Genomic DNA, 12643 nt, shown 5'->3' with positions numbered 1-12643 from the left:
TTAAGGACATCTAGCAGTCTGCATATATTATCAGAAACAGATTAACCAAGCCATCGAGGCCGGACAAGGCCCATCAAGGAACTTTCAGGACAATACAAGTCAATTATCGGGCCGGTAGATGCGATTACTAGCCATCAAAACCCAGTTAGCATGGATTGCTACCATTATTTAAAATAGCCCGCCAAGATTAAAACAAAGAACTAACCTGATTTGGCGCGCAGATAAGGGTTTTCGACGAAGGTATAATTGAAGGCCCCCTCGGGTAGCAAGGAGTTCAAGTTTTCGGTCGGGTGTTCGTGTTGGTTGGTGTGCTGGTGCTGCTCTTCGGCCCCTCGCCCTCGTGGCTGCCGTTCTTCCCCCATCCCGCGCTTACCCCCTGGCCTTTGCCCGTGCCCTTTTCCCACACCATCTGGAACTAGCCCCGGCACCGGGTCGGGCGGACACGGACAATTCAGGCCAGGCGAGGCGGGACGCGACGAGGGGAGGAGGGAAAACCACCGGAGAAAGACCAACTGAGGAGAGGCTTCGAATTATTGGGCCTTCAGCTTCGGCCGACCTTCGAATAACTGCACACCAACTCAATCTGGCGGTTGTCGACGAAGAATCATCCCCGCAAGGTAAAGTACCCAAACAGAGGCTTTAACTTTGGGGTACTCGCACCTGGACAACGCCCTTGCAGCGCCTGGAGGCCACGTGACGACGACAAGCTCCAGAGAGCACCAAGAGCGAACCCCGAACCCAACTGCTGTTTTGAGTCTAACAAACCTTTTGATTGGTGAGCATGAAGTTCTGACCCCTCATAGCCTAATCTAGTTAGGTATAAAGGGGTGGGATAAGAATAAGGGGTTTGTTAAGATAGTTGTTTTCCCTCGATGTGCCGTGTGTTCCACATTCCCTGTATAAGTATAGTTATTATTCTTTTGCATTTGTATTTTCGCCTGTAGAAGTGTACACTAGTAATTTTTCTCATGAGATTGTATCAAGTTTTTCCTCTTCAATAAAATCTTGGTTTTGTTTACATCCAACCACCTGTCTACTCGAGTCTTCTCTGTACCGCCGTCTTGTACCTAAGTCCGGTGTCTAGAACCCAGGGGCGTGGGAGCGATTCGAACCGCTCACAAAACAGTCAGGGGCATAACTGACTGGGCGCACACGCCACCACCACAGGCCACCCCCTACAGGCTGGAGGAGGTTAATGAGATAGAGAGGGGTGAAGCCGTGGAGGGATATAAACAAAAGGATGAGAATTTAAAATTTGCAGCATTTCTGGACCGGAGCCAATGTAGGTCAGCGAGCACTGGGGTCATGGGACAAGGGGAATTAGGCTACGGGCAGCAGAGTTTTGGGTGAGCTCAAGTTTATGGAAAGAAAAGAAAGACTTGCATTTATATAGTGCCTTTCACGACAAAGCGCTTTACAGCCAATGAAGTACTTTTTGCAATTTAGTCACTGTCATATTGTAGGAAACACAGCAGCTAATATGCATACAGCAAGCTCCCACAAACACCAATGTGATAATGACTAGATAATCTGCTTTAGATGTTGATTGCGGGATAAATATTGGTGAGGACACCGGGGATAACTCCCCTGCTCTTTCTCGAAATAGTGCCATAGGATCATTTACGTCCACCTGAGAGAGCCGATGGGGCCTCGGTTTAACGTCTCATCCGAAAGATGACACCTCTGACAGTGCAGCACTCCCTCAGTACTGCACTGGAGAGTCAGCCTAGATTTTGTGCTCAAGTCTCTGGAGTGGGACTTAAACCCACAACCTTCTGACTCAGAGGCGCGAGTGATACCAACTGAACCACAGCTGACACTGAGGGTGGAAGAGGGCCAGTAGGGCTTTGGAATAGTCATTTCTGGAGGTAAAAAAGGTAGCATTGAGGATTTCAGATGGGCTGAGGCAAAGATGGAAACGGGCAATATTGCGGAGGTGGAAGTAGGCGATCTTCATGATGGAGAAGATGTGGAATCGGAAGCTCAGAACAGGGTCAAATAGGACACCAAGGTTGCAAACGTTCAGCTTCACGCATTGGCCAGGAAGGCGGATGAAATCTGTGGCTAGGGAGCGGTGTTTGTGGCAGCATCAATGACAACGACTTCGGTCTTCCCAATATTTAATTGGAGGAAATTTCTGCTCATCCAATACTGGATGTTGAATAAGCAGCGTGACAAATCATAGGCAGTGGAACAGTCAAGAGAGGTGGTGGTGAGGTAGAGCTGGGTGTCTTCAGTGTACATGTGAAATCAAGCATTTGTGTTGATATTGCCATGCCAGTATGATGCAGATGGCTTTTTATGTGGATGGGTTCCACATTGGAGTAAAAACAGAAAATGCTGGAAATACTCAGCAGGTCAGGCAGCATCCGTGGAGAGAGAAACAGAGTTAACGTTTCAGGTCGATGACCTTTTGTCAGAACTGGAGAATGGCTCCACAACCATGCAATCTACCTTATAGATGTAGCAGCCTGGCATCACGCCATTGCTCGTCCTCTTCTTCCAAAAAGCAAAGATATAGGGGAATTCCCAATGGGAAAGTCATTGTGCCCTGTGTAGAAGTGGGGGAGATGGAATGGCAGCCCCACAACAAATGACACAAAAAATGGTATTAAAGTAGTTGGCTACAGAAAATAAAAATCTCCAAAATGAGTCAGAAATAAGCTTTACACTTAGTTAAAGTTAGTTGATGCCACACTGTGCAAATTCTCTTCCACCTTCTCTGATGCACCAAGTAATGCTGGACACTTGTCATATGGTTCAGAAGAGGAACTAACATAAATAAGCAGAAATGAGGGAAATTGCTACCTCCATTTTAAAGTGTTTAACTAATTCTGTTTTACAAGGAGCATCACAAATGATTTTCCTGCGATGCATCACTACAAGAGCTAGGAGCTTAGATTATAATGAAAATGTGCCTATGGCACTGAAGGCAGATCAGCAATTTTTCTTATACTACTACAATGCTCACATGATAAAATTCTCAATTTTTGTTTCAAATCAAGTACTGATATAAATTTAGATGTTATCATTTACTTTCACATTCTGACTGATGAGGTCAGGGACCCAATTCTATTCGCAGTTTAAGTGGCAGTAAGCTACATTTTTCATGCGTCTCATTAACCTTTTTTCAGAATATATTCTCTGTAACTAGAATATGATTCAGTTCTCTGCGCATTTAATCGCTTCAGCTTTGGAAAAAAACTCTGGTAGTGCCAAAAATATTTTGTCATAATCACAGCATCCTTTATAGCCCAGCTAATCTTCTCTGTAAGATCATGCCAGATTCTGGAAGGTATATATTTTACCCTTTTCCAGAATGTGCTTTCTGTGCCCTCACCCACACCTGTCCTAAAGAATTTGTAGTAAACAAAGCAGTTAAAAGTTTAAAAAAATTACACACAGAAAAATTAAATTCAACAAGTATTACAACAATGAGGCACTTTTTGCAGACATAACAAAATCCCAGATTACATTTGTATGTATAAACTTAAGCTTATTATACAGATATCCATGTACTGTGCATACTTCTTATATTTGGTAGTTGTAAGGTAGTGAGTCCATAATAATTTAGATGAAGGACATAGTGACAGATTGCAACTCACCATTTTCCAATTGATAATGATGTGCTATAGTAGAAAAAATATTTCAGACCAAAAGTTACTTCCACAGTTGCTAGTTACTGAGAGGAACTCAGTATGTGTAGGAAGGCACGTGCAGTGTACAAAGCTGCATATAAATTTATGAAAGCATCATCTCAGTGGTACTGGGAAGACCTTGGAGCATTGCTCATTTATTGCCTTTTGTCCAGAGGATAGGAAATGGCACAGCAAAACCACAAGATTGGTGTCTGTGCTGGAATCCCAAGAATACATGGTCAAAGGGTATACAAACTTAAAACTGCTAGGTACACCCCTGGAGAAAACCATTTACTACGTCATTGAACTGTGAAGATAAAATATGCCAGAATAGCAAAAGAAGTCAAGGTTTCAATCAGAGTTTTAATACAGATATTATAGCCGTGATACTAACCTGGGGGGTGCGACGGGGGAGCCCGGTAACGGGTGAAGAACCTGGCAAAGCCAGGGACTTGGAAGCCCTGCTGATCTTAACAGCAGGGCCTCATTTAAATAAAAAAATTAATGCAGACAGATGGGAAGTGCTACACATAGAAAGAAAAAGTTGATGACACATGTACTTCATGAAAAGTGTTGAAATAGCTAATTATGAAACTGAAAGAGTCCTGGGAGTCTTCGTCAGCCGTGGCTCAGTGGTAGCACTCTCACCTCTGAGTCAGAAGGCTGTGGGTTTGAGTCCCACTCCAGAGACCTGAGCACAAGATCTATGCTGACACTCCAATGCAGTACTGAGGGAGCGCTGCACTGTCGGTGGTGCCGCCTTTCGAATGAGATGGTAAATCGAGGCCCCGTCTGCCCTTTTAGGTAGACATCCCATGGCACTACTTTGGAGAAGAGCTGGGGAATTTTCCCTGGTGCCCTGGCCAATATTTATCCCTCAACCAACACCACTAAAAACATATTATCTGGTCATTATCACATTGCTGTTTGTGTGACTTGGTTGTGGGCAAATTGGCTGCTGCATTTCCTACATCAAGAGACTAACCTCCACCCTTTGACATTCAACGGCATTACCATTGCCGAATCCCCCATCAACAACATGCTGGGGGTCATCATTGACCAGAAACTTAAGTGGATATAAATGCTATGGCTACAAGAGCAGGTCAGAGGCTGGGTTTTCTGTGGTAAGTATCTCACCTCCTGACTCCCCAAAGCATTTCCACCATCTACAAGGTACAAATCAGGAGTGTGATGGAATACTCTCCACTTACTTGGATAAGTGTAGCTCCAACAACACTCAACAAGCTCGACACCATCCAGGACAAAGCAGCCCGCTTGATTGGCACCGCATCCACCACCTTAAACATTCACCCCCTCCACCACCGGCGTACTGTGGCTGCAGTGTGTACCATCTACAAGGTGCACTGCAGCAACTCACCAAGGCTTCTTTGACAGCACCTCCCAAACCCGCCAACTCTACCACCTAGAAGGACAAGAGCAGCAGGTGCATGGGAACACCAGCACCTCCGCATTCCCCTCCAAGTTACACACCATCCTGACTTGGGAATAAATTGCCGTTCCTTCATCGTCGCTGGGTCAAAATCCTGAAACTCCTTCCCTAACAGTGGGAGTAACTTCACCATACGGACTGCAGCGGTTCAAGAAGGCGGCTCACCACCTCCTTCTCAAGGGTAATTAGGGATGGGCAATAAATGCTGGCCTTGCCAGCAACACCCACATCCCATGAACGAATAAAAAAAAATTACAACAGTGACTACACTTCAAAAGTAATTGATTGTAAAGTGCTTTGAGAAATCCTGAGGTTGTGAAAGGTGTTACATTTCTTTCATCCTTTTGTAGACTCGATGCTGAACATGTCCAATTAATGCTGCGCAGCAAGCAATAAAGCCAGTAGGCTCCCCAGCGCTTCTTCGAATAGTGCTATGGGATCTTTTATGTCCACTGAGAAGGCAGATGGAGCCTCAGTTTAATGTCTCATCTGAAATATGGTATTTCTGATGGTGGAGAAGTCCCTCAGCACTGCACTGAAATGTCAGCCTAGATTATGTGCTCAAGACTCTAGAGTGGTGCTTGAAACCACAACCTTCTGGCTCAGAGGCAAGAGTGTTATCACAGAGCCAAGGCTGACACCTCTCAAAAACAGGCCTGAATATAGGCCTTATGACATGTGAAAATGACTGATTGCATTGAAAGTACAGTGGGTCTTAGGCAGCTTATAACTTAAGCTGCAGGTATACCTAGAATACTTTTATTGGAGGGGAGAAAATTCATGAAGTGCACAAAACCACACTTTAGAGCAGCGGTAAATTTAGAAACAGAAGGAGGATGTGATTACTGATAGGATGAGATTTTTAATTCTAGATTTTAACTCCCAGTGAGAGTTGTGTGTGTTGGGAGCTAAGATGGGAGGCAAACCACCCAAATTCCCGCAAAGAAATGTTAAATAACTTACTTCTCTGGGTCCTCCTCTGGCCCAGGATCCATTTGCCACCAGTTTTGTCTGGCAGGGAAGCCACGATGACTTCCACACACAGGCCTAGGATTAAAATTGTAGTCAGCCCCATGACGATGCATTTTTAAAGATGAATCCTGCTGCCTTCCGGCGGGTGTTCCAATCACTTGATCAAATCAGCAGGTTAAATTTATATCTCGCGGGAAGGCAGCGGGGTTGGAAGGGGTAAGTCACTGCCCTCATTTTAACCCCTGCTCGCCTGAGATCTGGGGGACATGTTGTCCAGAAGGTTTTGAGTTTTGACTTTATTTACAAATTTTATGGCATTTTGGAGCCTACTGAAATTCTGGCCTCGATAGTAATTGTAGTGTATGTAACCTATACCACCTTAAGAGGATACCTTAAGGTGATGGACTACTTTTTGATGGCTCCTGTACATTGTAGTACCGGTGGTGGCCACACCGGTATATAAACCCTGCAGAGCAAAGTGTATCCCAGTTCAGCCCTGACCCTCAATCACGAAAGACCTGTTTACTTACTTCTGTAGTCTGTGTCCAGTTATTCAGTATAACTGCAATTGAAACCACAGACTCAACAGTGGCGACGAGTCTGATCTTACCTTGCGGCAGTTTTGCATCAAAGGAAGCTTCGTCCTCAGACACGGACGTCGAAAAAGGGCATCCGCCCTCAACATCCTGCATCGCATGGGAGGCCATCGGAAACCCGGGTTGGTTTGCTGACCACGAAGTCAAGCATCAGTGAGCATCCCTTCTACGACAGCGGCGGGTAAGCCCGATCGAGCGGCACGGGGGGGAAGTCGGCCGAGTTGTCAGTGGGAGAAGGGGAGAGAAACGACAAAAAGGGCGGAGAACACGACCGCAGCCGGTGTCAGGGGCCGGACTGCAATCGGGCAGAGATGTGCAGCAGCCAGAAAAGCGTTTATGGCCACAGGGACCGCGGGAGCAGCGGGGGAACAAGAGCAGCAATGCAGGGGAAAATAAAGGACCGCTGGAAGGCGTGGACGGCAACAGCGCATAAATCGCCATTTTGAGTCGGCGGGGGAAGAAGACAAGCGCGGGAAAAGCCGCCAAGCACGGGAAAAGCTGCCATTTTGAAAAAATAAATTAAAAAATTAATAATATCCAAAGGGGAAGGAGAAACTCAGCAAGGATGCCAAAAACGGGTAACATCACTGCTTTTGATAACGATGTGGAAGATTGGGCCACTTATGTGGAACGCATCGAAGTTTACTGTACAACGAATGAGGTACCGGAGGATAAGAAAGCACTAACCCTATTAAACTCAATGGGTGCGAAGACGTACGGGTTATTAAGGAACATTGTAACACCAGACAAACTGGTAGGGAAGAGTTTCGCGGATATTGTTACTATCCTGCAGGAGCATTTAAACCCCACACCGCTGCTGATAGCGGAATGATTTAAATTCTACAAAAGAATTCAACTTAAAGAAGAAAGCAACGCTGAATTCCTAACAGAACTGCGCAAGTTATCAAAGTACTGCCAGTTCGGAACAGGACTAGCAGACGCACTGAGAGATAAGTTTGTGTGTGGGCTCCTAAGGGAAGGAACCCAGAAGCGACTGCTGGAGGAAAAGGACCTTACACTGGACAAAGCTTTCAGCATTGCAGCATCCCACGAGGCAGCAGCACGAGGCACTGCAGAGATACAGCAAAGGCCATTGGAATTCAGCACCAATGAAATGGCATTGGGCACAGTAAAGTGCTATCGTTGTGGAAGGACAACGCATGACCAGAACCAGTGCTGGTTCAAAGATAAAGAATGCAGGCAATGTGGCAAACTTGGTCACATAGCAAGAGTATGCCGGTCAGGAAAGAAGACCAGCAGCAAAAAGTCACCGCAGGAGAAGTACAAAAAAGTACACAAGGTGACAGAGAACAGTTCGGATGAACAGAAGACGGATTCAGACTCCAGCAGTAAGCTACTGGGTTGTCTGAAAATACATAATGTGGGTAACACAGCAGACCACCAAACTATCTGGGTCACGCTTCGGATAGCAGGAGTCCAAGTGAAGATGGAATTGGACACTGGGTCGGCATTAACGGTCATGAATAAGCAAGATTACAAAAGGTTATTCTCGCACATTCCCCTGAGGGATACGGAGATTGTATTGAAAACATACACAGGGCAAATAGTATACCCCAAAGGAAAGATAAAAGTAAATGTGGTCTACAATGGTAAAGAAAGTCAGAAAATGGACTTGTATGTGTTACCTGATGGAGGTCCGCCACTACTGGGACGGGAATGGATCCGGAGAATAAATGTGGACTGGCATTCCATACAAGCACTGACTGTAGATGCCTGTAAGGAGGACGACGTCAAACCTAAACGACTGTCCAAAATCTTAGACAATGCTAAGGAGGTGTTCCAACAGGGACTTGGAACACTGAAAGGAATTACGGCAACCATCAAGGTTGAAGAACATGCAAACCCAAAATTTTTCAAAGCCAGACCGGTGCCTTATGCGATACGACCTGCTGTGAAAGCAGAGCTGGAAGGGCTAGAACGTTCAGGGGTACTGTCCAAGGTGAACTGGAGTGAATGGGCTACACCCATTGTTCCTGTCATGAAGCGTTCGTTGAGCAACAAGCCGGGGGAACCTGGGAAGGTTCGCATCTGTGGCGATTTCAAGATCACTGTTAATCCGGTTCTTCACACGGTGCAATATCTGCTTCCGCAGATTGAAGATATCTTCGCTTCGCTGTCTGGCGGGAAACACTTCACTAAGATAGACCTGGCGCAGGCGTACCTACAGATGGAAGTTGATGAAGCGCCACGTCAGTATCTCACGATCAACACGCATAAGGGCTTATATCGGTATAATAGACTGGCTTTTGGAGTGGCATCGGCTCCAGCGATTTGGCAAAGGGCCATGGAGCAGGTATTGCAGGGAATTCCAGGCACACAATGCTACCTGGATGACATCCTGATTACAGGAGATAACGATAACGATCACCTCGCGAATTTGGAGTAGGTGCTCATCAGATTGAAAGAATATGGGCTCAGAGTTAATCGCCAGAAATGCGAGTTCTTTCAAAAGCGATTCTCGTACTGCGGCCACGTCATTGACCGGGAGGGGCTCCATAAGTCACCTGACAAGATCGAAGCTGTTGTAAAAGCTCCTGCACCGGAGAATGTATCCCTGTTGAGGTCGTTCCTCGGGTTGGTTAACTATTACCATAAGTTTCTTCCAAATTTATCCACGGCGTTACACCCACTAAACACTCTTTTGCAAATGGGAATACCATGGAAGTGGAGCGATGATTGTAAGCGGGCTTTTCAAAAGAGCAAAGCACTGATCACCTCTAAGGAAGTGTTGGCTCACTTTAACCCAACGCTGCCTATTCGCTTAGCTTGTGATGCTTCTCCATATGGTATCGGGGCAGTGCTCTCACATAAGTTTACAGATGGCTCGGAAAGGCCAGTCGCTTTCGCATCCAGATCATTGACCTCCGCTGAGCGCAACTATGCTCAGATAGATAGGGAGGCTCTCAGCCTCGTGTGGGGAGTTAAGAAATTTACCCATTACCTGCAAGGCCAAAAGTTTACGCTGCTGACAGATCACCAGCCGTTGGTTTCCATTTTCAACCCTAAGAAGGGTGTTCCGGTAATGACGGCGCAGAGGCTTCAGAGATGGTCCCTTTTCCTAGGGGCACATCAATATGATATTGAATTCAAAGGTACAAAACAACATGGTAATGCTGATGGGCTGTCGCGCCTGCCACTACCTACAGCGGTTGACCCTGTAGAGATATTTCACTCGACCATCATCGAATGCTTACCAGTCACCAATGCGGGTATTGAGAGAGAGACCCGAAATGACCCGACACTGTCTCGGGTCTACGACTTGCCAGTGAAGGGATGGCCAGCACATGGCGAACCACTGTTACCAGCATTCTCAGCCAGACGAGAACAGCTGTCCGTATGTCAAGGAACATTGATGTATGGAACAAGGGTGATTATTCCTCCGAAATTAAGAGAGAGAGTTCTGAAAGAATTGCATGAAGGTCATCTGGGGGGAGTCAAGATGAAAAGCCTTGCTAGGGCTTATGTGTGGTGGCCAGGTATCGACAAACAAATAGAGGATCTGACTAAAAGCTGTTCAGGGTGCCAAAAAGTTCAAAATGCACCTCCAATTGCACCGCTGCATCCGTGGGAATGGCCTTCAGCCCCATGGCAACGTGTGCATATCGACTTTGCAGGTCCATTCATGGATTCCATGTTTTTGATAGCAGTAGACGCACATTCTAAATGGCCAGAAGTGATTAAGGTGTCGACCACTACCTCTGAGAAGACGATCGCTGTTCTAAGAACCATATTTGCAAGGAATGGGTTGCCAGAGCAAATATGTTCAGACAACGGACCACAGTTCGTGTCAGAAGAATTCCAGAAATTCATGAAAAAGAATGGGGTGAAACACTATACATCTGCCCCATATCATCCGGCTACAAATGGGTTGGCCGAGAGATTTGTACAAACGTTCAAAAAGGCGATAAAGGCCATGAGTGAAGGCCATATTCCACTACAACACAAGGTGGACAATTTCCTGATGGCATATCAAAACTCCACGCATTCAGTGACGAATCAAAGCCCTGCCATAATGTTCTATAACAGAAGGTTGCGGTCCCGGTTGGATTTGTTAAAACCCAATGTGCAAAGGGAAGTCGAAAACAAGCAATTCCAGCATGTAAATAACAAGGCCACTCGTAGTTTCGAAATAGGACAACCAGTGTTGGCCAGGGACTATAGGGATGATAAATGGCAACCTGGAACAATTTGTGCACGACAAGGACCCTTGATGTACATGGTAGACGTTGGAGAGAACGTAATACGACGTCATGCTGACCAACTTGTGGAATCGAGAACAAGGGTCGACCCCATGTCTACGGCAGAGACACCAGTTGAAGAACTTATTGAGCCTGTAGCATCTACCTCAGACTCGAATGTACCTGATGATGTTCAATCCATAGGAGATCAAGTGGATGAGTCACCCCAGCAACGAGAACCAGAGACCCCTGAAAGGCGTTATCCGGCCCGGATCAGGAGGCCTCCTCAGAGACTGAATCTTTGAACAGTTTTGTGTGTAAATTGTATATATGTTATCCATGTAATGTTTAATTTGGGGTGTACACTGTTAAACTAAAAGGGGAGGAATTGTAGTGTATGTAACCTGTACCACCTTAAGAGGATACCTTAAGGTGATGGACTACTTTTTGATGGCTCCTGTACATTGTAGTACCGGTGGTGACCACACCGGTATATAAACCCTGCAGAGCAAAGTGTATCCCAGTTCAGCCCTGACCCTCAATCACGAAAGACCTGTTTACTTACTTCTGTAGTCTGTGTCCAGTTATTCAGTATAACTGCAATTGAAACCACAGACTCAACAGTAATCCCCCCATGACAGGCGGGAGAAGTTTTGGGGGAAGGCTTCAACAGTTAACCCCTGTGATGACAATAGCCACATTGAGCAGGCACTCAACAGCAATGAGGACATAGAAACATAGAAGATAGGAGCAGGAGTAGGCCATTCAGCCCCTCGAGCCTGCTCCGCCATTCAATGCGATCATGGCTGATCATCCAAATTCAGTACCCTGTCCCTGCTTTCTCCCCATATCCCTTGATCCCTTTAGCCTTAAGAAATATATCCAACTCCAACTACTGCCTTCTGTGGTAGAGAATTCCACAGGTTCACCACTCTCTGGGTGAAGAAATTCCTCCTCATCAGTCCTAAATGGCTTACCCCTTATCCTTGGACAGTGACCCCTGGTTCTGGACTCCCCGAACTTCGGGAACATCCTTCCTGCATCTAGTCTGTCTAGTCCTGTTAGAATTTTATAAGTTGCAATGAGATCCCCTCTCATTCTTCTAAACTTCAGCGAGTACAAGCCCAATCGACCCAATCTCTCCTCATATGTCATTCCTGCCATCCCAGTTATCAGCCTGGTGAATCTTCGCTGCACTCCTTCCATGGCAAGAACATCCTTCCTCAGAAAAGGCAACCAAAACTGCACACAATACTCAAGATGTGGTCTCACCAAGGCCCTGTACAACTGCAGCAAGACATCCTTGTTCCTGTACTCAAACCCTCTCGCTACGAAGGCCAACATACCATTTGCCTTCTTAACCACCTGCTGCACCTGCATGCTTACCTTCAGCGACTGGTGCACAAGGACGCCCAGGTCTCGTTGCACTTCCACTTCTCCCAATCTACTGCCATTCAGATAATAATCTACCTTCCTGTTTTTGACACCAAAGTGGATAACCTCGCATTTATCCACGTTATATTGCATCTGCCATGCTTCTGCCCAATCACCCAACCTGTCCAAATCATACTGGAGTTTCTCGGCATCCTCCTCACAGCACACACGCCCACCCAGCTTTGTGTCGTCTGCAAACTTGGAGATATTACATCTAGTTCCCTCGTCCAGATCATTAATATATATTGTGAATAGCTGGGGTCCAAGGACCGATCCCTGCGGTGCCCCACTAGTCACTGCCTGCCACTCGGAAAAAGAGCCATTTATCCCAACTCTTTGCTTTCTGTCTGCCAA

This window comes from Somniosus microcephalus, chromosome 3, assembly GCF_052327205.1.
Source record: "Somniosus microcephalus isolate GS21.2 chromosome 3, FLI_Smic_1.0, whole genome shotgun sequence".
NCBI lineage: Eukaryota > Metazoa > Chordata > Chondrichthyes > Squaliformes > Somniosidae > Somniosus > Somniosus microcephalus.
The sequence above is the reverse complement of the archived record's forward strand: the minus strand, read 5'-3'. Positions refer to the sequence as shown.